Raw genomic sequence first — 21,604 nt, 5'->3', positions numbered from 1 at the left:
ATGACACAGACAAATAGTAAATTGTGCTGTAAATGAGTACCTGTTTCTGGTAGGGCAAATCTTCAACTGACAGTAGTTTCCTCTATTCATCCCTTTCACTGTTCAGCCTCTCGTATAGCCAGTATAGACATTTTTAGTGCACAATTTTATAACATTTATTTTCTGCCATTGTATGTGTGTCTTATTTCCTTATCCTTGCTTTTGGAACAAAATAAAGAAAGGGAGTTCTGAGTTAAGTTTGTGGTGCACAGCTAACTTTAATTGAATTTACTGTAATAGCATACTTGATTTTTAGCAACAAAGATCAGATTCAGATCAGAGAAAAGATGTAAACCAAAAATTTCTAGCCAAGAATGCAGAGTCATTTCTGTGATCGGTGTGGTTACCCCAAGTCAGCTTTGAGCTAGCAAAGCTTTTTTCAGCTAGCTAGATTTTCACTCTGCTCTCGTATGCCTCGGTATCATTTGCTTATTTTCTTTTCTGATGTTCAAACTGTTTTCAAGTGTTTCTAACACCTTATTGCTTCATAATTCAAACTCTTGCATTACAGCTTTTATACTCTGTGTGCAGACACGCACACTCACACATGCAGAGAATTTATGCAATTCTCTCTCATTATATGACCACCGATTCTGTAATGGGGCATGAGTCATTTGATAGCCAACTGTTCAAGGGGTGTGGGGAGTGGATTTAGGTAACAGATTTTTCAGAAAGGAAGGGTGAAAGTGAGACCTGAAAAAAACCCAACCAAAACATTATCACAGTATATAGTTGGATACTATGTATAATTTTCACTTTAAGGAAAGGTCCTTGCTCCATGAAAATAAGAGGTCAGAGATTAATTTACTGGGTCCCCAAAAGCCACTTCCCTAAGACAGTGAGGTTAAAATTCACCTATCATAAAAATGAGGCATCATACTTCAGTTTTTAATACATACCATATTTACTTATTTATGTGTGTGTATATATAAATATATATGATTATTGGTGAGCCTTTTTAATATAAAAGCTGGGAATGTATTTTCTAAATACAGAAAAAAGCCATCACAGAAGGAAACAATTCTACGTAGATAATTTATAAATAAACCAGCAAAAGACTACATGTGGTTCACTAGTTGATTTGACAAACCAATCAAAAATGTACATATATATAATGTAGGAATTAATGTTAAGCACTAAAACATATTAGTCAAAACAGTTCACAAAGCTGCATGTTTATATCACAAAGGTAACATAATGAGTTTGTTTTACAGTCTGAAGAGAGGGGGAATCACATAATGTGAAATCGCATCTTTGTGAAACACGGTTGATCCAACTTACACTCCCTCTAACACATATTGTTCTGGCCACTTGCTAATGAATGCAGACAAGGATATTAATACCATTCGGTGCAGGCAGCATGATTGCTGTGCTTTTTACCTCAGAAGGCAGAGATATTAGTGTTGTACCACTGTAAGTAGTCTTTATTCCTTTATGAAAGATGGTCCAGGTAGTCATTTAGGGTGTTATAAACTGCTAAAATAATATTAATTTGCAAAAAAAATTACTATAATGGATTCATTTAACTTTGATCTTATAAGCAACTTTATAACTAGTAGGATGTTTTCATTAAGAGTAACACTTACCACACCACACATTTACCTGGCATGTTTTTAACTATTAAGACTATTTTTAACTGTTGCAAGTTGCAGAAAAGACACTTTTCAAAAAGGAGGAGAGATCCACCCACAGCATAACACAACGTAATGCTGCTGTTTCTGGACAGGATATCATCTATCACTGTACCTAATAAATAAAATAAACTGTGGAAAGAACTTGGTGGTGAAACACAAAATAAATTAGCATGTTTAATTAGTACATCAGTAATATTAAGTGAAAAAATTTGCTTCCAGATTTGGATTTATAAATTACTGTGACATTATTAGTGTAGCAGTTAGAATATAAACACCAATACACATGTCACTGTATTGGTTTCCCCTCATCCTGCTTTTCACACTGCTAAACAAAGCCAGTTTGCTCAGACACTCCTTATAAAACTTGCTCTTTACAGGTTTCACCGGCTTTGTTGCCCTTCTTTGCACATGGTTCAGGACCTCAATGTCTTTCTTGTAGTGAGGGACCCAAAACTGATCACAGTATTCAAGGTGTGGCCTCATCAGTGCTAAATACAGGGGGATAATCACCTCCATAGTCCTGCTGCCCATGCTGTTTCTGACATAAGCCAGGATGCTATGGGCCTTCTTGGCCACCTAGGTTCACACTCAGCTGCCTGTTGACAAATGCCCCCAGCTCCTTTTCCACCAGGCAGTTTTCCAGCCACTCTTCCGCTAGCCTGTAGCATTGCATGGGGTTTTTGTGACCCAAGTGCAGGACCCAGCACTGAGCTGTGTTGAACCTCACACCATTGGCCTTGGCCCATTGGTCCAGCCTGTTCAGATCCCTCTATAGAGCCTTTCTACGCTCCAACAGATCAACATGCCCACTCAACTTGGTGTAATCTGCAAATTAAAATATTGTTTAGAAACCGATAGATATCAGTCTAGCTCACAGTTAAGAGTGTTTGACATAGTGCTTCATGTTGACATATTAAAAGCATTTCATCTGAATATTTAATCGAAGTTTGGAAATCCTCTGCTTACGTGGTATGGAAGAGATGTAAAAATCCATCAGACTGCCAAAAAAAGACCCCAATAGTGCCCTTTAGTAAAGATCTATGTGAGCAGACCCAGGCTAAAAAGCAAAATTGGAATATGGCATTGGCATGTGACCCATGAAAATTGAAAGAATGCTGTTAAGCTCTCTGTAAAATAAGGCTCGCTCATACACTTACTTTGCTGGGCCTTATGCATTCTCCTGGTGCTGTGAAGCTCCAGAAAGCCAGGCAGAACAGGGCATGTGTGGATTAAGATAAAAAAGTTCGTGATTCTTTTTTTTTGTGCCAAAGTTCAGTCCTCAGTGAATGGTGACAGAAGTCTGATCAGAGTATCAGGTCTTAAAGCATGGCCATGTCCCAACATAGTTTATAACCACTGACGAGTTAGCAGTTTTAATTGCTCTTATGGACGAGTAGATCAAGGGCTGTAACCCCACCAGGATTTACAAATCTTGCTGTAACCTTCCTTTATTGTTGTGTTTCAGTAGTCACCTGCAGAGGCAGCGTAATGAAAAGAAGGTTTAAGGGAACAAAATAGAGGAGAACAGTATAGGTTCTTTGTTATAAAGCCAACACTAATAGAAGGTTTCAGCTGTCATACATGTAAGCATGCTTCCACTTACGTATGTGTGTCTTTGCGTTCCTAGTATGCAAATTCACAGCATTTTTCTTGTGTAGTATACCTGCACCACTGCTCTTGGGAGCTGTCTTGCTGGCTGTCCTCAAGCCTGCAGAGACAGGAATGTGGAAGTCTGTACTGAACGCAGGACAGGAAAAGATTGCAAACCCCTCCTTGAGGCAGTGGCCATTTTTCTTCGCTATTCCTGTGTGTAAAAACTAAATATTCTCAGCTTGCCAGACATTACCTTGCTAATAAATGACCTTTATGTTTTGCCACGTTTTGTACTTTTTGAACCTTTGTTACATTATGCATGTTCATATGTATATGCTCACAAACAAACTACTACAGATATTTTTTTTTGCTGTGATCCCCACCACCTGAAAAAGGCAATACTCACAACTCCCCTGTGGCAGTACAGGGTGCATGTAACAGTACGGTATTTTTCATCTGACTCAGTCCTAAGAAAGCCTCATCATCTTCAGAGGCTTCCTCATATATCAAGACAGAAACGGCACTGATTTGGAGGAAGCAGAACTCTCTGTCTATGACCAGAATAAAGTGCTTTTCTGAGACCTAATGATTTATCCTCTGAACGTGAAATATGAGTGTAGAACTCATTTATGCATTTTATAGTGGATAGTTTTAAATATCATTAAATTAATGTTGATCACCTTCCATCAGGCTTAAATCAACACCTCTTTCTGACTGCACACTCACATTTTACAGTTATTTTCCCTCTCAAGTGAGTGTCTGGATGACAGGGCAGTCTTTGACGGAAATTTTGCACTGCTTGTGCAGAATCTGTTCTCAGACAAACAGATCTACAGTATTGTGGCTATGAGTTTCAACCCCTACCATTCTGTGATTCTGGTGAGTTTACTTGAAAAAATAAAAAAGGAAAATTAAAGGAAAAGAAATACATGAAGTGAATTTGAAAGCTACTGCCCTTTGAAGGGAAAAAATGCTTAAATCTCAGTCCAACTGTATCCTGATTTATCTGATTTAAAAAAATATATATTTCTACTTAGATGCTTCTAAGAAGGTGACAATAATATTTCACTTAAAGCTGTCATAAGCAGTTTTGCTAGCTTATCAGATTCTATGCCCACGACTGACAAAGTGACAATACTAGAGAGAAACATGTGTATCATTTCCATTAGATATTTGCACAGTGCCATCTTCAAGCGGATAAGGGTTTCAGGGACCACAGGTAGCAGCAGGTTAACTGACTCTCATAATGCAGGACATCAGTTACTCATTTCTGGATGATTATAGCATAAAAGATCTTCCAAATAATATTTGTAAGAAAACTTTTTCAGTGCATCTTTAACCCACAGGAATTCATATAACCATCTCTGTCTGCAGACATGAGAGTGTAATTCTTGTTGGGCCTTAGTGGTTCTTAGGTGATAATTTAAAGCATGACCTGGCATGGTTAGCCTAAACTAACTGACTGAGTTTATACCATGCACATTTTCAACCAAAAACATGGGCACAATTTATTTCAGATAAGAAAAATTATGAAGAAAAATGAAACAGTAAAAAAACCCCAAACCTTTAAGAGTTATCAGAATAGGGGGCAGAACTCCAGACCTCTCATCTTGCTGTGTTGAGCTGAGACTTTTGTCTCTCTTACTTATGTCTGGCTGGTGAAAAAGTGATGACTTTAAAAGCTTTGCATCCTGTATATTGCATAAACTGTGTGAGACACAAAGCAATTTTGACAGCTGCACGTGAAAGTGTGAGAAGGGAGTAGAACCATGGCAATAAAAAAACTCCCATAAGCAAGTCAGACTTGCATTTAATGTCTACTTTTGCAAGCTTGTCTTTTTATAAGATATAAAGACCTATTTTTTTTGTCACATGTAGTAGAGACAAGCAACTTACAACAGAATGTTTCTCATTGATCTAGCAGCTTCACTTGTTTATTGATTTATTTAGGTAGCTCATAGCGGTAAAATTAGAAGCAAAAAACTGATAGGAGCAACACCTTTTGCCCATGATCCTTACATTAATGAAAATTATATGATGTATTTGGAGATGAAACAAAGTTCGTAGAAATCATAGAGTACAAGGTTGGAAGGGCCCAACCTTTCTCAGCAAAAGCTCCATCTAGACACAAACACCATGTAGACAAGATGGGTCCAACACCCCATTCAGCCCAATCTTAGAAGCATCCAGTGTTGGGGAATCCATCACTTCCCTGGGGAGATTATTCCAATAGCAGCTTGTTCTCATTGTGAAAAATTTTCTTCTAGTGTTCAATCAGAATCTCCCCATGAGTAACTTGTGCCTGTTCCCCCTCATCTTTTCCATGTGACTCCTTGTAAAAAAGAAGTCTCCATCTGCTCTGTAGTCACCCTTTAATTACTAGAACATGGTGATGAGATTTCCCTTAAGCCTTCTTTTCTCAAGGCTGAAAAAACCCAATTCTATCAGCTTTTCCTTTTACGCCAGGCTTCCCCACCCTTTGATCATCCTGATGTCCCTTTCTGGACCCTCTTCCGCCTGTCCACATCTTTTTTATATAGTGCGAACACAAACTGAACACTGTATTCCAGGTGTGGCTTAACAATTGCTGAGTAAATGGTGTCCTTGATGATGCACCCCAGCATCCTTTTGGCTTTCTTTGCTGCTGCAGCACACTGTTCACTCATATTGAGCTTCTTGTCCACCAGGACCCCTGGATCCCTTTCCATAGACCTGCTCTCCAACTGGGTAGATCCACATCCTGGATTATGTTTTCCCAGGCCTTATACTTGTTTTTGAACTTCATGATGTTCTTGTTAGCCCACTCTTCCAGCCTTTCCAGGTCTTCCTGCAGGGCAACTCTCCCTTCCAATGTGCCTACTTCCCCAAACAGTTTGGTATCATCTGCAAACTTCATCAGGGTGCACTTCCTCCCATCAGCCAGATAACTTATAAAGATATTAATCAGTGTTAGGCCCAGTCTTGATCCCTGAGAAACCCCACTTGTGACAGGTTGCCACTTAAAAAAAAAGATATTTACCACCAGTGTCGCCTTCACGCTAATTCTCCGCTCACTGCACATACCACCTATCTAGACCATAATGCATCCATTTCTCTAGGCTGTGGGGAACTATATTGAAAGCCTTGGAGAAATCCAGGTAGGCAGTGTCCACATCAACTGAGCAGATTACTTTGTCATAGAAGGTGATCAGGTTTATCAAGCATGATTTGTCCTTGGCAAATCCATGCTGCATGTTCCCAATCATGTGCTTCATTTGACACGTGATAGCCTGCAGGAGACTTCATTCCATAACTTCCCCAGAGACTGAAGTAAGAATAATGGGCTTGCAATTTCCCTCCTATAAACCCTTCTTGTAGATGGGTGTGACATTAGACTTCCTGCATTCTGGGACATCCCCTGATCAGCATGACGTCTCAAAGACTATGGAGAGTGTTCTCACAGTGACGTGAGCCAGCTCTGTGAACACCCTTGGGTGTATATTGTCATGGCCCATTGATTTGTAGGGGTCAAGTTCCTGTAATAGATCACATACCAACTCTTCCTTCACTGATGGTGGGTCTGTGTGTGCATTGACCTGGATTATTGCTCCCAAGGCCTGGGGCCCAACAGTGTTGATAAAAACAGAGGTGAGGAAAGCATTGAGATCCTCTGTCTTTTCAGCATCATTAGTGACTAATTCACTTCCCCTGTTTAACAGTGGGCCAGCATTATCCTTCTCTTTCTGCTTATTGTTTACATACCTGAAGAACTGCTACTTGCAGATTTGACATCTCTGAGCAGTTTCAATTCAAGCTGAGATTTTCCTTTTCTAAGTGCTTCTCTGCACACCTTAGCAATGCCTTTACAGTACTCAGTGGGTATTCATCCTCTTTTCCATCTCTGATATGCTTCCCTGTTGGTTTTGAGCAGACTTGTAAGTTTGCAGTTGAGCCAAGGTGGAGGGGTAAGTGGGGAGTGTCTCTTGCTGTGCTTATTTCCCTTTCTTTTAAAAGGGATGAACTAGTTTTATGCTTCTGGGAGACCATTCCTGAAAAAGTCCCAGCACTAGCTAGCTCCTAGAAAGAGTCAGATCAGGACTAAGAGAGATCAAAATAAAAATGAAGAATCAACTGGTTGAGCTGTAACCCACATTTTAGGGGATGTAGAAGGTTGTGGTCATTGTTCTGGACTGCTAAGGAGGTCACAATAAGAAATAGTTAGAGGTCTCAAACTCAGCAGGCTGCATTGGCTGTGAATTCAGTGTTCAGTCTAGGAAACTAAAAGCCCATGGAGATGGTCCTTTTAGTATGAAGTCACCAGCTCTCATAAGACCTCTGAACACAGCTGAGTGGATGGGACTAATGGTTCTACAATGTGTCCAAAGTTTATGCTGTGAACATAAATAGAGAAATATAAATCAGGTTGTAGAAATTAAACTACTAAGGAGGTTCCTTATATCTATTGTAGTCTATTTGGAAAGTTTTTGTATAAATGGCTTCATCTGGACAGGAAACATGTGAAAGGTTTTATAATTATTCTGGGGGCTTTGAGGGGGGTAGAAAAAAACCCCATGTTCTCACTTTTAATTAAAGTGAATTTAATAATTTAAAAATTTGTACTATAAATCTGTTGTTTTGCTGAGGATTGCTGGCTCACGTGGCAGCCATGGATGTAGTGCTTTTACTGCTCAGGCACAGGCATGTATTATGTATGTCATCAACTCAAAGCTGAATTCATAGTTAGTGAAACATTACTAGTGAACAGCAGTTCAGTAAGGCCAAGTACAAGGACCTGTACCTGGGTCAGGGCCATCCCAAACAGAAATACAGGCTGGACAGTGAGTGGGTTGAGAACAGCCCTCCAGAGAAACATTTGTGGGTACTAATGATAAAGAATACAACTTCTGAATCAGAAAATTCCAGTTATAGAAGTAGATAGATTTACTGGGCAATAAAATAATACTTTAAAGTATTTAATATCTATGGAATGGGTTGTTTTTTTCAAAATGCATACTTTTTTATTTCTTTTGCAATTTCAGGGAACGTTGTCTTGATCTAAAGAAACTTTTCAGTAAAAATTAGAACAACAAGATTCAGAAATTTAAATGTATAAATTTTTCTTCATAGTTTCCATAGAAAAAGGAAAAATATATGTTGAAATATATATATTGAAATAATTTAACTGTTTTAATAACATTAACAGTATTATTTACATTTTATTAAGAATAGAATGAAAAATCACCACTGAAATTCAAAAGTAATGTATGAGTATAAAATAAAATGCCAGAACAAAATTCAAACTTTTTTCCAAATAAAATGCCAAATATCCTGAAACAGAAGTGTTTTCCTAGCAAGAATAAATCAATTCATAATTAAGCAGGCTTTTCAAGAAAAAGAAATAAAAATTCCAGATTGGTGCTCAGCACCAATGCATAGGAGAATCTCAAGGGTTAGATTATCACTTTTTCAGGCAGTGCACTTAATATGCTTGTATGTAATTTATAAAGAGAACTGAAGATTATTGGTACTGGCAGTCTTGTCAGGGGCTGAAGTTACATCTAGTATGGTTTGTGAGTTAGGGCCCTGAGAGTCCTTTCACAGCGTATGTCCTCTGTGCTTCTGAAGTATGTATATTGAACCTCAATTTATAACTCTATCTGATACAGAAAGAAATGGACTTGGAACAGATACTGGTTTTATGGCACGTACCTTTTCCCTGTCTCTCATCCACCTCCATGTCCCACAGACTGTAAATGACCTGTCTGTCTTCTTCCCCAAGAGATAACCATGCTCTAATCTTTCTCTGTCTCCTTTTACCTGACATCCACTGTGCTGCAAAAGCTACAGTTGTTTTTCTCCTTACAGAGGGCCTGTTACATATCCAATTAAATTACGAGCAATGAACATAACATAGTAAAGTTTGACCTCTGCAGCTTCTGTTATGATTTGAAGTACATTTTGTGTACCCACAAGCTTAATTGATTTTCCACACATGTTGGTAGAAGTCTAAAGAAAGGAACTGCTTTCAAAAAGACTCTTGTGTTCGCTAAAAAAAAATTTATATGTTAAAAAGAGTAGATTACATTTTTCCCCACCTGGAAAAAAAACTTGCAAAAATCCCAACGTGAATGCAAAGTCAAAAAAGTTCCTAACAAATAAGAAAAGTGTAATACAACAATTCTAAAACTGAGGAAATAATATTACATAAAAATAAATAGTATTCAGCTGTCCCAGCAGTGGAAAATAATTTTATTACAGGAACACCCTTGCACAGTGTTGTCCCTGTTGCCACTTGTTCCTGAACATTTACTCAATCTAAATAAGTTGTAGAGTGATTTGCAAACCAGGGATTATGCTGCTTCTAAGGGTAGAAGACAAACTCAAGCATAAGAAGAATCTGTTTGAAAATTGTCTTTTTTCTTTCCAGGATTATTTTAAAACTCTGATAAATTCCTTGGTCTTGTTCACTGTGCAGTACCAGGAGTGTATATACTGTGACCACTGCACTGCGGCGAGATATATATATATATATATGTTATAGTGCTATATAGGCAACAGAGGATGAGCAAGGAGAAAGGCACTTAAGTTGACACTGCCAGATGGCATTTCCCTCCCCCACCCAGCCTAGGGGCTGATATCTCATGGAAGGTGAAAACGGGAGAAGAGCTGTGAGACGTAATAATGACTGAAGAAAATATCCACCAGCATTGATGAAGGCGGAAAGTAAATCTGATATAGTTTTAGTTACTACCTACCATCTTAAATTCAGTTTTCTTTAGAAGAAGGTTTTGTGTCTTAAATCTGTGTAAGCAGAAACCCCACCCTGATTGTTCTTGCTGCATGACGAAATACCAAAAAGGATAAGAGAAAAAACAGGTTAATACAGAATACATGAAACAAGTTTTAAAGAAAGAAAGAAAGAGCAGTTTTATACAAATTCAGATGTTGGAGTAATAAAGGTGTAGACAGGCAGTAGTGGAGAAAGTCTCGATCCTGGTTCTTTTAGATCTGGTGCGACTCTTGCCACTGCAGCAGGAGCATGAGATTGCTGTGCTTCAGTACCAACCACCCCCAAAGGACCTTGAGCCCCTTTGCATGCTGCCAGTATCTCTTTTCAGTTGCAGTATAACAGGCCTCAGATCCTCTGTAGACCTGACACCAAAATTCTAGGGGTCAACTTTGAATCTCCCCTGCTGTTTTCTTCCAAAGACTCCAGGTAAGGCCATTCTCCCCAGCTGCTGTGTAGAGCACATATTTAATATCTGGGCCTGCCCAGACTGGCAAAAGGGCTACTGGTCCATGAACTATTTCTTGTTTAATTTGTTCAAAGTCTTGTAGCTGCTCACGATCCGATTTGAAACCATTCTTCTTCCAGATTTGAGAGGGCTTATGATGAGACTGTAATTTGGAATATGCATCCTAACAAACCCCACAATGCCTAAGAAAGCTCATGTTTCCCTTTTGTCGGTTGGTGGAGATATAGCTTTAATTATTTTGGTGACATCCATTAGAATCTGACAACGCCCATCATGCCATTTTATTCCTAAAAACTGAACTCCTGTGCAAGTATGCCCCTTGACCTTACTTTGTTTTGTAGTAAAACTGGCTTTCAGAAGGATTTGAACTATTTTCTTCCCTTTATCAAACTTTCTTCTGCTGTGTTGTCCCATAAAATGTCATCAATATATTGCAGGGGCTCTGGAGCTTCACACTTTTCCATTATAGTCTGGATTAGTCCATGGCAGATGGTGGGGCTGTGTTTCTACCCCTAGGGTAGTTGATTTGAGGTCTACTGGACACCCCTCCAAGTGAAAACAAACTGTGGCCGGCACTCTGCTGCCAGAAGAATTGAGAAGAATGTATTAGTAATATAAATTGTGGTGTACCACTTGGCTGCCTTTGAATCCAGTTTTTATTAAGGTTCCAACATGTCTGTCGTGGCAGCATTCATGGGCAGTGTGACTTCATTCAGGCCATGATTGCTCACTCCTTTGGACTTCTGCACTGGGCATATTGGATTGTTAAAGGGTGAGCATGTTCTGCCAGTCACTCCTTGACTCTCCAGTTGATGAATCACCTTATGAATGGGAATCAGGGAGTCTCAGTGTGCTATTGCTGCTGGTGCACCACTGCGATTGGCACCTGTTGTTCTTCAACTCCACAGCAGAAGGATCTTCTGAGAGATCAAGAAGGGTGGACAGCTGTTTAATCTCCTCTGACTTAAAGGTAACTCTTTCAAAAGCCCATCTGTGCCGTTTTGGGTACCCTTTTGAAGTACCCTTTTCTGAGGTAGTCTACACCCAGGATGCATGGAGCCTCTGGGCCAGTCACAGTGGGGTGTTTTTGCCAGTCATTCCCAGTTAGGCTCACTTAGGCCTCCAGTACAGTTAGCTGTTGGGATCTCTCTGTCACTCTAGATGATTTCTGACCCTTCATGGCTTGATGGCATTAGGTTAGACTGCACAGTGCCCACTAGAGCCTTGTACTGTCATGGATCTGACATATGAGGCCATCGGATCAAATAAACTCAGTTGTCCCTCCCCTCCATCTGGCTGGAGGCAGGGTCCCTCTAATCCTGTTTGTCATATTCCCTACTCAGTTCTTGCAAAAATGACTTAGAAGTCCCTTCAGGAGGATCATAAGTATGATCAGGCCTTCCACTCTGTCTTGAAAACCGCCCACTGGAAACTGGACATGCATTTTTCATTGGAAAGTCTCCTTTTGTGATTATTTTTCCTGGCAACTCAGGTACCTATGCTTCTAAGTTCAAGGTGAGTTTTCAATCCCACTTCCTTTGTGCCCTCCATATCCTCTCTCCTGAGCAGAGGAACATTTACTCGTAACAGCTGAGATACTGGTCCATACGGGTGTGTAATGGGATGTCATATCTTTGAGTTGCTAGACCTTCCAGATAAGTTTCTCCACAACTGAGATGTGGACAGACTTTCTTCATATTGTCAGAGTCATCCAGCCACTTCATCCACCATTGACACCTCTTCGCCTTTCCAGTCCAGTACTGGCAATGATCTACTGGCAATGATCTACTCTGTACAAACCTCTGCCACATGGGTTGGGCACAATCAATGTCATGGATCTGTGGGGATTCTGTTTTCCAGGTCATAATAAACCATCTCCTCTATGGCTAATTCTCTCAGGTACTGGAATCCACTTGCCCGAATGGAATGCAACATCTTCATTGAAGGGATAAATTTCCCTCAGGCCTGACAGATGTCACCTCTAGAATCTGAGGGTTTGTGTCTTTTTACCAATTGCTTTGTCAATGACCACTTCCCTGGACAGGGATCCCAGCTGGTTGGCAGATGATGCAAAGTGGGTGATACACCATGTAATTTCCTCACCACCTAGAACACAATGCCCAGCTCAGCCCCCAGCAGTGAGCTCTTGTCCCTGGCCAGCTCCTCCCTGTATATACTGAGAATGAGGCCATATGGTAACAAATAGCCCTTTGGCTAGTTGGGCTGAACCATCTCTCCTATCAAGACAGGCTGAGACACATAGGCTTATTCAGCCTAGATAAGTAATGCTCTGGAGAGACTTCCTTCCAGCCTTCCAGTATCCAGATGGGGCTTACATGAAAGATGGAGGGAGAATCTTTTATGGAGTGCAGTCACAGGTCATGGGACAATGGGTTAAATCTAAAAGGGGATAGATTTAGATGGTTAGGAAGAAATTCTTTACTGTGAGAGCGTATTTATATATATAAAGCGCCTATCACCATATTGATAACCATTCTTTGGAACCACTCTGACGGCAGAGGTAAGAACAGGAGTCAAATTGTCAAATACCTCAGCGCTGCTTCTTACTGATTTAAAAACAAAACAAACAAACAAAAAAAACCCCACAGGACTTTGCTGCCAGCTTGCTTGGCTGGTGTTTAATACTGCTACTCCATCGAGGTTGGAGTGAGACCTAGTGTGAATGGCAACAGTTTCCATTGACCGCTCCAGCTATGCTGCCGAACAACGCGGTTGTCTCAGAAGGGCAGTTGCCCAGAGAAGCTGTGGCTGCCCCATCCCTGGCAGTGTTGAAGGCCAGGTTGGATGGGGCTTTGAGCAACCTAGGTGAGTGGAGGGTGTGGAGGGTGTCTCTGCTCATGGCAGGGGGGTTGGAACTGGATAGTCTTTGAAGTCCCTTCTAACTCAAACTGTTCCAAGATTCTATGATAATTAGGGTCAGCTATCCTGTGTCTCCTTCCAGTTCCTTGTGAAAATTAACTAAATCCTGGTGAAAAAAAAAAAAAAAAAAAGGAGAATTGAACTACGATGTTGTCAGCTTAAATAGTAAAAAATGCTTCAGAAGTACAATGGGTTTTGTCTATACAGCTACGTGCAGTACTTTACAACAATATAAAAAGTTTGCAGGGAAAAAAGCTGAGCTTGGGAAAAAAACCTGTCTTCTAGCAGCAGATTTAATGACAGAGATTATTTTCTTGTGTACATTGTATTTATTTTCTTTCTCCCTGAACGTGTGATTTAAGGTTATTCTTGATACTATTGAACTAGTGCCATTATGACCTTGCTACTGCTTCCTAAACCTGAAGTTTTTCACTATCAGATGGGTTATTCACTCCTAGTATGGACTGAACAAAAATGTTAATTACTGTGTTTCATCTTGGACTTTCTTGTGCTACCTTCAGTGTCAGCAGGGATTTAGGCTGGGGCTTATGTTGTTTAACATGATCATAAATGTCCTGAGAAAGGGGCTGTGTGTCCAGGTGACAGTGTTTGCAGTTCCTAGTAAGCTATTTGAGTTAGTAAAGACAAAGGCTGTAAGGAAGGAATGGGAAAAGGACAGGATTGAAACAATAGGTAAATTTTTATAGAAAGTGGTACATATTGAGGGGAGGAGGGGATAATTCTAATTTCATTAATTAAATGTTGTTCTCTGAGGCAACCATAATCTCTCTCAAATGAGATCTTGTTTTGTAATAGTTGTATGCACATTTGCTCAGTATGTTGTGAGTGCCAAAAAAGCAAATTGGATGTTAAACGTTCTTAGCAGTGGCAGAAGAAAATAAATGTCATTAATACAGCTTTGTATCTAGGTTGCTCATCAGCCTGTATCTTCAACAGCGTGTGAATTATTTATCCCTGGTCTCAAAGGGGACACATGTCCCAAAAAACTTGGAAAAGTACAGAGAAGGATAGAAAGTGAATTAGTGCCTTTGGATTGACTATTTGGTGAGGAATGAGTGAGCAAGATAACATTCCTTTGGCTGGAAAAGAGACAAAGAGGAGGAAATATAATAGGTCTCCATTAACATCTAGAAGAGAGTGGTGAGGTTAAAGGAGGAGCAGTCCCTCCTTCACCAGTGCAAGATGGGGGCATCAAATGAACCCAATAGGTGTCACATTCAGAGCAAAGAAAAGGAGGTGATTTTTCACAAAATGTATAAACCCAAAATAAGTAGCTCACTGCAACAGAGTGATGTAGCTGTTGGAATTTTTCATGTGTATGAGAAGAGCATGAATTTAATAAAAATCCACCTCCTTAGGGCTACTAAGTACTAACGAGAGTCACCACTAATGTCTCCACAAATTACTGGAGGCTTGGAAAATACATGGTGATCTGTGCTTTCTCCCACCTTAAGCTTTTCTCCCAGTATCAATGTTTGGCCATTGCCAGAGACAGAGTTCTAGGTTGGCGGCCACTTGCACACAGCACAGCACACCATTCGTCTGTGGGGGTTGTTGTTAATAACAGACATTCTCCTCCACCTAGGAAAAAATGTAAATGGGAGACCTCACGAGAAGTGTTTCTTTTGAGCTTGTTCCTAAAAGTGACTCATTTAACTTTGCTGAAAGTCATTTGGACAGTTTGATGGGGTAGAATATGATCAAAGAACAATTAATTTCTAAACAGAAAAATATGCCTACCAAAAACTATTTTTTAGTGAAAATAATACACATTACTCCATATATGTAACATACAAATATCTGCAGCACTTTCAAGTACTTTCTCAGCCTTGAGAAACAAAGACTGAGAGGGGACCTTATTAACGTTTATAAATATCTCAAGTGTGGGACACAAGGGGAAATATCCAGCCCCTTTTCAGTGGTCTGTGGAGACAGGACAAGGGGCAATGGCTGCAAATTGGAGGACAGGAAGTTCCACACCAACATGCGGAAGAACTTTTTCACAGTGAGGGTGACAGAGCTCTGGTACAGGCTGCCCAGGGAGGTTGTGGAGTCTCCCTCCTTCTCTGGAGATATTCAAGACCCATCTGGATGCCTACCTGTGCAAAATGAGCTAGGGAACCTGCTTTGGCAGGGGGGTTGTGCTCAATGATCTCTTGAGGTCCCTTCCATCCCTAAAATTCTGTGATTCTGTAATTCTTTAGTGAATGAGGCTATATTATTGATTGTGACAGTTTAGAAAGGTTTAAGACAGTAGTGCAGATCAGCATACTAATCTGATGTTGAAAAAAAATCCAGCTAGCAAGAGTTCTGTGATGCTGTTGAAAATATTCACACCTTGCAAGTGCTCATACTACCTACCATGTAGCTGGCAGAGTATCTTCCTTTAAGAGATACTTAAGAAGAGCTGATCCTACTGAGGCTCCAAGAATCTCCTCAGAGGATCCCTTAACTCAAAAGCTGGCCTAGGTGCTGCACACCTATGCTTTCATGGCTGTCCTTACTGCCCTGTTAGGTAAGGGACAGAGCCTTTACTGCGGCCTGCACACCTAGTTGTCCATGCTACCCTGTGTGATTCTCTCTCTGCCCTCAGGCAAAAGGGAACCATCTTAATCTGTGCTCAGGCCAACTTGAGCATGGTAGGGGACTAGATCAGGTGCAATGAATCCTACCAAGTGAGCTCATCAATTGCATGTAACACCAGTGTGACAACCCTTGAACTGCAGTGGTACATGTGCTCAAGTCCAAGCCGAAATGTGGCTGCAGTAGACAGGTATGAAACACAAACACTCCCATATGTCTTCTTGCTGTGATGTTTTTATTTTAGAAAAAATAAAATGTAATAAGTCATTCAAATCATACTTTTCAGTATGCTTCATGAACTAAAATGACCTGTTGAAGTGGATGACAGTTGAAATAATGTGATCTTAGTCTGAATGCCTGGTAAGCTGAAAAACAAAATATAAATGAAAGGAAACTTTAGATAGATAGATAGATAGATAGATAGATAGATAGATAGATAGATAGACAGACAGACAGACACACCCCCCTTCTGCTTTATTTCCATTGAAGAAGTTCTTGTTTATCTTGCAAATTCAAAAACCTTCAAAGTTCTTTATATGTTTGCAAGCAGTCTAAAAAATATATAAAAAATGAATACCACTTAAATTGAAGGAAAGTAGATGTTTTGTGTACAGGCTGAATAAGAGTTGAGGCCTGTCAGGAGTGTGCACGCCAGCTTTTTGATTTTTCTTTGCTTTTCTGGGTCTTTGAAAGTGGTTTCCTGGTGCTCAGTTCCACTTGCCCTTTAAAAAAGCTTAAGGTAAAGTGAGATGAGAGAATTTTCTATTTCAGTATCTTTGAGAATAATGTCAATGAATGTGTTTTAATTACTAAAACCTTATCTCCCTGTGACTATGGCAGTTAGTAAACTGTAGTCCCTGGCGATAACACTGTGCCATTCGACAGAGGTGGTTCTATTCAATTTTTTATGGTGTCATTGCTTTTCAGCAGTGGTGTCTGAGTAAGCCATTGATAACAGCTGAGTCTCTTTTTTTCATTATTTAATATCTTGGTGCTGATGTAGAATTACCCTGTTGAAGCGAGTACAGCTTCAAAACTTGTGTTATTTTGTGTATCAAAATTTAGCTGGTTAACAGGAGTTATTGTGTCAAAAAAAAAAATCAACCTATAGAATTTGTGTATTATGACTTACATGAATTAAGAATTGCAATTAAAAAAAGTGGTGCGGAGCAGCCTAATTGTTCTAGCAAAGTTTTTTCTATCATGTGAAGTGAAGCATGCACTGTCAGAGTAAGGAAAAAAAAATCTTATTGAAGTTATAACTGCAATGTATATCTTCTAAAATCTGAGACCACGTTTCCAGCCCTATCTTATCAGCCAATTAATAGCTGTCAAATCCAGCTGCAACAGCTGAACAGCAGGTAACTGCTTCTAGTTTAACCCAAATTGATGCGAGTAGTAGAGTCTGAAAAAGAAATCAATGAGTGCAGAATGAGGAGGTTCCCATGTAAGCCTAATGAATTCTGGCAGACAACATTTGTGCAGTTTAAGGACTGTAATAAAGATGGTAAAAACCTGAAACATTGTCCAGATTTGCTGAGAATTTCATTCTTTAAAGATATGTGTTACTGTGGCATTTAAAAAAATGTACAGTACTTCTTTTTATTAATTTCTATGCTGATAGACTGATTTGGTATTATCAAGTTAAATGGCAATAACACACTTATTATCTATGTTAGAACCAGTGATTCTTGCTTTTTTGTATAGCAAAACACAGACCCAAAGATAAGTTCTTCTTTCCTGCTAGACTCAAACAGTATTGCTTTACTTTATTTACCATTTTGACATGTTCATTGCAATGCTTCATTTGCCATGTCTGAAAGCTATTGTAAGGCCTGGTTCTGAATTGCACTTTTACATCATTCGTTTTTAGGAATCTGAGTATAAAATTCATCCAGATGAGCTTGGTAGCAAATATAGCATAATTTTATTATGTAGTGTAGTAAAATTAGATATATTGTCAATTAAAAAATAAATTAATGTGTAACCTATTCTTTTGGAGGAACTTTTTTTTTTAAAGAAATGGTAATTGATCCTGCACAAAATGAATAGTTCTGTCCTTTACACTTATTACTATCTCTATAAACTACTGTGATTCAGATATGTGCTTTTATGGGCCTCATCACTAAGGCATCTGAATATTGCAGTGGTTATCCTTGCAGTAGTTCTGTGAGACAGGAAAGCATTAGCTCTATTCCTTAAGTGGGGGGTCGAAGCACAGGAAATTAACAAAATTAGATTGAAACCCTAGAGACTAGAAAGTCTGTCCTGATTTTTTTTATCTTTACCTGTGGGGTTTTTTATAAAAATAATGGTCTCCAGTTTGATATTGTCTGAATTGATAAGTAGGGGGTTCTGTCTAGTCTGAACAACACAGTAACTGGGAAAGCTGGGCAGATCTGCCTACCTGGAAATGAAATAAAGGGTTAGTGATTAAATTTCTCTACATGCAGCCACTGCAATGCTCTTTAGATTAAACAGTTAGCTTCCAAGTCCATTCCAAGTCTTGACATTAATAATGTGAAATTTGTAACTGCAAGGTGAAGTAAACTCAAGGGAAAGAAGGGAGAAAAGGGCAATGCTGTCGATTCCTTGCTAACCTACTATGTTCATGGAACATCAGATTAGATGTCAAAATTCTTAATGTAACAGAAAACAGGTAATCAGAAATATTGGGCTGTTAAACTCATAATAATCTGCATTACATCATGCATTATGCATCTTCACTTGTGTTTCTTGGAAAAGATTAATTTGTTTCTTTGGGGAACCCAGCCCCAGAAACTGATTCTGAAGTAATGGCTTCCTCAGTGTATTAAATAATTCTAAAAGGCTGCTCAGTTTCTTTAATTATCTCCAAGTATCAGTAGTTAAAAACTTGTAAAAAAAAATATGGTACAAGTAATTATCCTATTGGCACTACTTCTCCTGTAGGCTATACAGGATAATAAGAAATGTATAATTTCTTATTATCCTGTATAGCCTACAATTTGATCACATTTTATGCATTATACAGATATTTTTGCATTATCAGTGAAAATATAAGATGATGTAAATGGGGGGGAGGGGGAGGAGAAGACAGGAACCAAAGATTCTTTCATTCTGTGTGTTTGCGTGGGATCTATTACCATGTTTAAAAATGGACATTGATATGCTATGAATTAGATAAATATTCAGAAGTTACTTGCTTCAGTAGTTCATCTCCAGGGGTACTTTCCAGCAGTGTAGCTACAACTATAGGAAAAAAATAAGTTACAAAAATAAATACAGGTAAAATTATAAAAGGACTGCAAAGCCATTGACATTGTATCATGATCATGAATTAAAATAGCTGCAAGTCATTTATAGTCTTAATATTCATGGGTGTTATAAACTAAAGAGCAAGATGAACAGGAACCTAAAATAATGCCTACAAAGATAGATAACAGTGGTGTATGTCTAAATGTTGCCAATGCTCCACACATTTTCATAAACACAAATCCTTTCAGAAAATTCATCTCCACATTCAGGAATTTTAAAGTAAGTTTTCCTTTTTTTCTTGATAAATTCTAGTTCACATTATGCCACCACTAATTTTGTAACCAGCTAATGAGAGCTGTATATCTTTGCTTCAAGAGAAACCACCATTGTCTGCAGTACAAACACTTCCATTTTGATCCGTGTCCAAAAAATAAATTAGATATTTCCGCAAAAGTTCTTTTTTATTTTCTGAAAATAAAGAAGTAGATAGTCTCCTTTTAAAATACTGAAGTCCTGACCATGTTTCAGAATCATGGTATTTGTGCATTACTTGATAGCTGGCACATCTCCATAAAGGTTTTTGTTCCCATCTAAAGTGCACTTTCAAGGCAAATGTCTTGATCATTCAGATATACTGTACTTTTGTTCACATCAGGAGAGGTCACTAGATCACTTCTGGATAAAAATAAGCCAAGAGGATGCACTACATGAATTGGCACTTAGTCCATCGAACCAGATGGATTTTTTGCTTGTCCACAGCAAAAAAACCAAACCTTAAGGTACATTTATTGCGGGCATCGTTCCTCAGCATCAGCTACTTCATTCTACAGATCCACTCTCACTGGTTTGCATTACTTGCTAACACAGGTACAGCTCATGCGTAATAATAGATATGGAGAAACTACCCATGGCTAAGTGAGTGCTGGCATGATTAGTCAGCCCCCTTTCCCCAACTTTTAGTTGAATTTTCCACTCCCACTGTGCAAAAGTATTTTATACAGCCATGTGTCTGAAAGTGAGGAAGAAATTACACAGAATAGTATAAAACAGGAGATTATGATCACATTTTTGGATAAGTTGTTTGTGATAGTTGTATTTTAATTTTTATACAATTCATATGCATAAATATGCTGTATTTTAATACTTGTAATGTACACCTCAGTCCACAATTCTTGAAAAATCTGTGCACTAGAAATGAAGCCTTTATATATTTTGCACAAAGTCACAGCAGAGACATAGGATTGAGTTAGAAGAAATGAGATTCTAAGATACAGAGGCAGGAGACGTGCCTGAGCAAAATTTTCCATTGCTTCCTCATGTGTATATCCTGCTGTGCCATTGAATCACTTTTTTAAGCAAATAGCCCCCCAATTTTATTCATGGTATCTCTATATATATATGTGTGTGTGTGTGTGTATACATGTATATATTCACAAAAATGTCTATGACCTGCATGTGATGTCTACAGATGGACTACAAAATCAAGCCTCAGTAGAAGTTGCATTTGCACATATGCTTTCTTTGTTGGTTACCTTTCTGTCTTATTTGTATTAGAACGCAATCAGCTATTACTTTTTCAGGGGAAAAAACCATAAAAGAACAATAAAAGTGATGAGGCAGATCAGATGTATGTTGAAGTCACTGAGAGATTTCTATTTTAATACATTTTGACTTGTTCCTAATTGATTGATAAGGCAAAACATGAAACAGGCAATGCAAAGTTGTAAGAATCATAACAGAGAAATTAAAAATTATTTGGTGATGTACTTGGTTTAGTAAATATGGTCTATTTAAATAGATTTTTTTCACTGCAATAATGAAAGATATGAAGTACAGTTAAGTTTTCATAAATGGAAAGAAAATTAGAGTAGTCCCACTCAAAAATAAATTTTTCAAGAAAAAAGCATTGGTGTGAAAAAAAGGTAAAAGGTGTTATGAAGAATGAAGTAATTTTCTAAATACTATTTTATGCTCTTAACTGTACATTTATTCCTGTGAAGACCAGTACTTTCTCTTGAATATGTGCTCATGTAAATTTTCACTATATTTTTTTCAAAACGACAAAATTAATATTTCAATACTTTTTATATATGAAAGATGAGAAAGGATGCATACATTATTCACAATCTGTGATAGAGAAATCTTGTATATAGAATGTAGTCTAAAATGCCATCTGTTTTTTCCTTTAAGATTCTTATAAATGCATATTTTTAAAATACTTGGCTATGTAAAATTCATTTGCCCTTTCTCTTGGAAACATTTGCTAGCTGTTTTGCAACATCCATTAGTAATGCATATGATTTACACATGTTTGATCCTTTTATTTTTCCTTTTTTTTGCTTTTCCCTGTCTTACCAAGAAGAGAACTACTCTAAAACAAGC

The 21,604-nt window shown here is 38.6% G+C and overlaps 1 protein-coding gene across 2 annotated transcripts in view; it reads left to right on the top strand.

Annotated features, from left to right (window-relative positions):
- Window positions 1-21,604, top strand: part of CDH12 (cadherin 12) — a gene marked incomplete at both ends in the record, with an annotated part of 159,268 nt that overhangs the window by 262 nt on the left and 137,402 nt on the right. The window lies entirely within an intron of this gene.

The sequence above is a fragment of the Gallinula chloropus genome (genome assembly GCF_964237585.1).
Source record: "Gallinula chloropus genome assembly, chromosome: 2".
Lineage (NCBI taxonomy): Eukaryota > Metazoa > Chordata > Aves > Gruiformes > Rallidae > Gallinula > Gallinula chloropus.
Note: the sequence above shows the minus strand (reverse complement) of the source record. Positions and strands in the feature narration are given on the sequence as shown.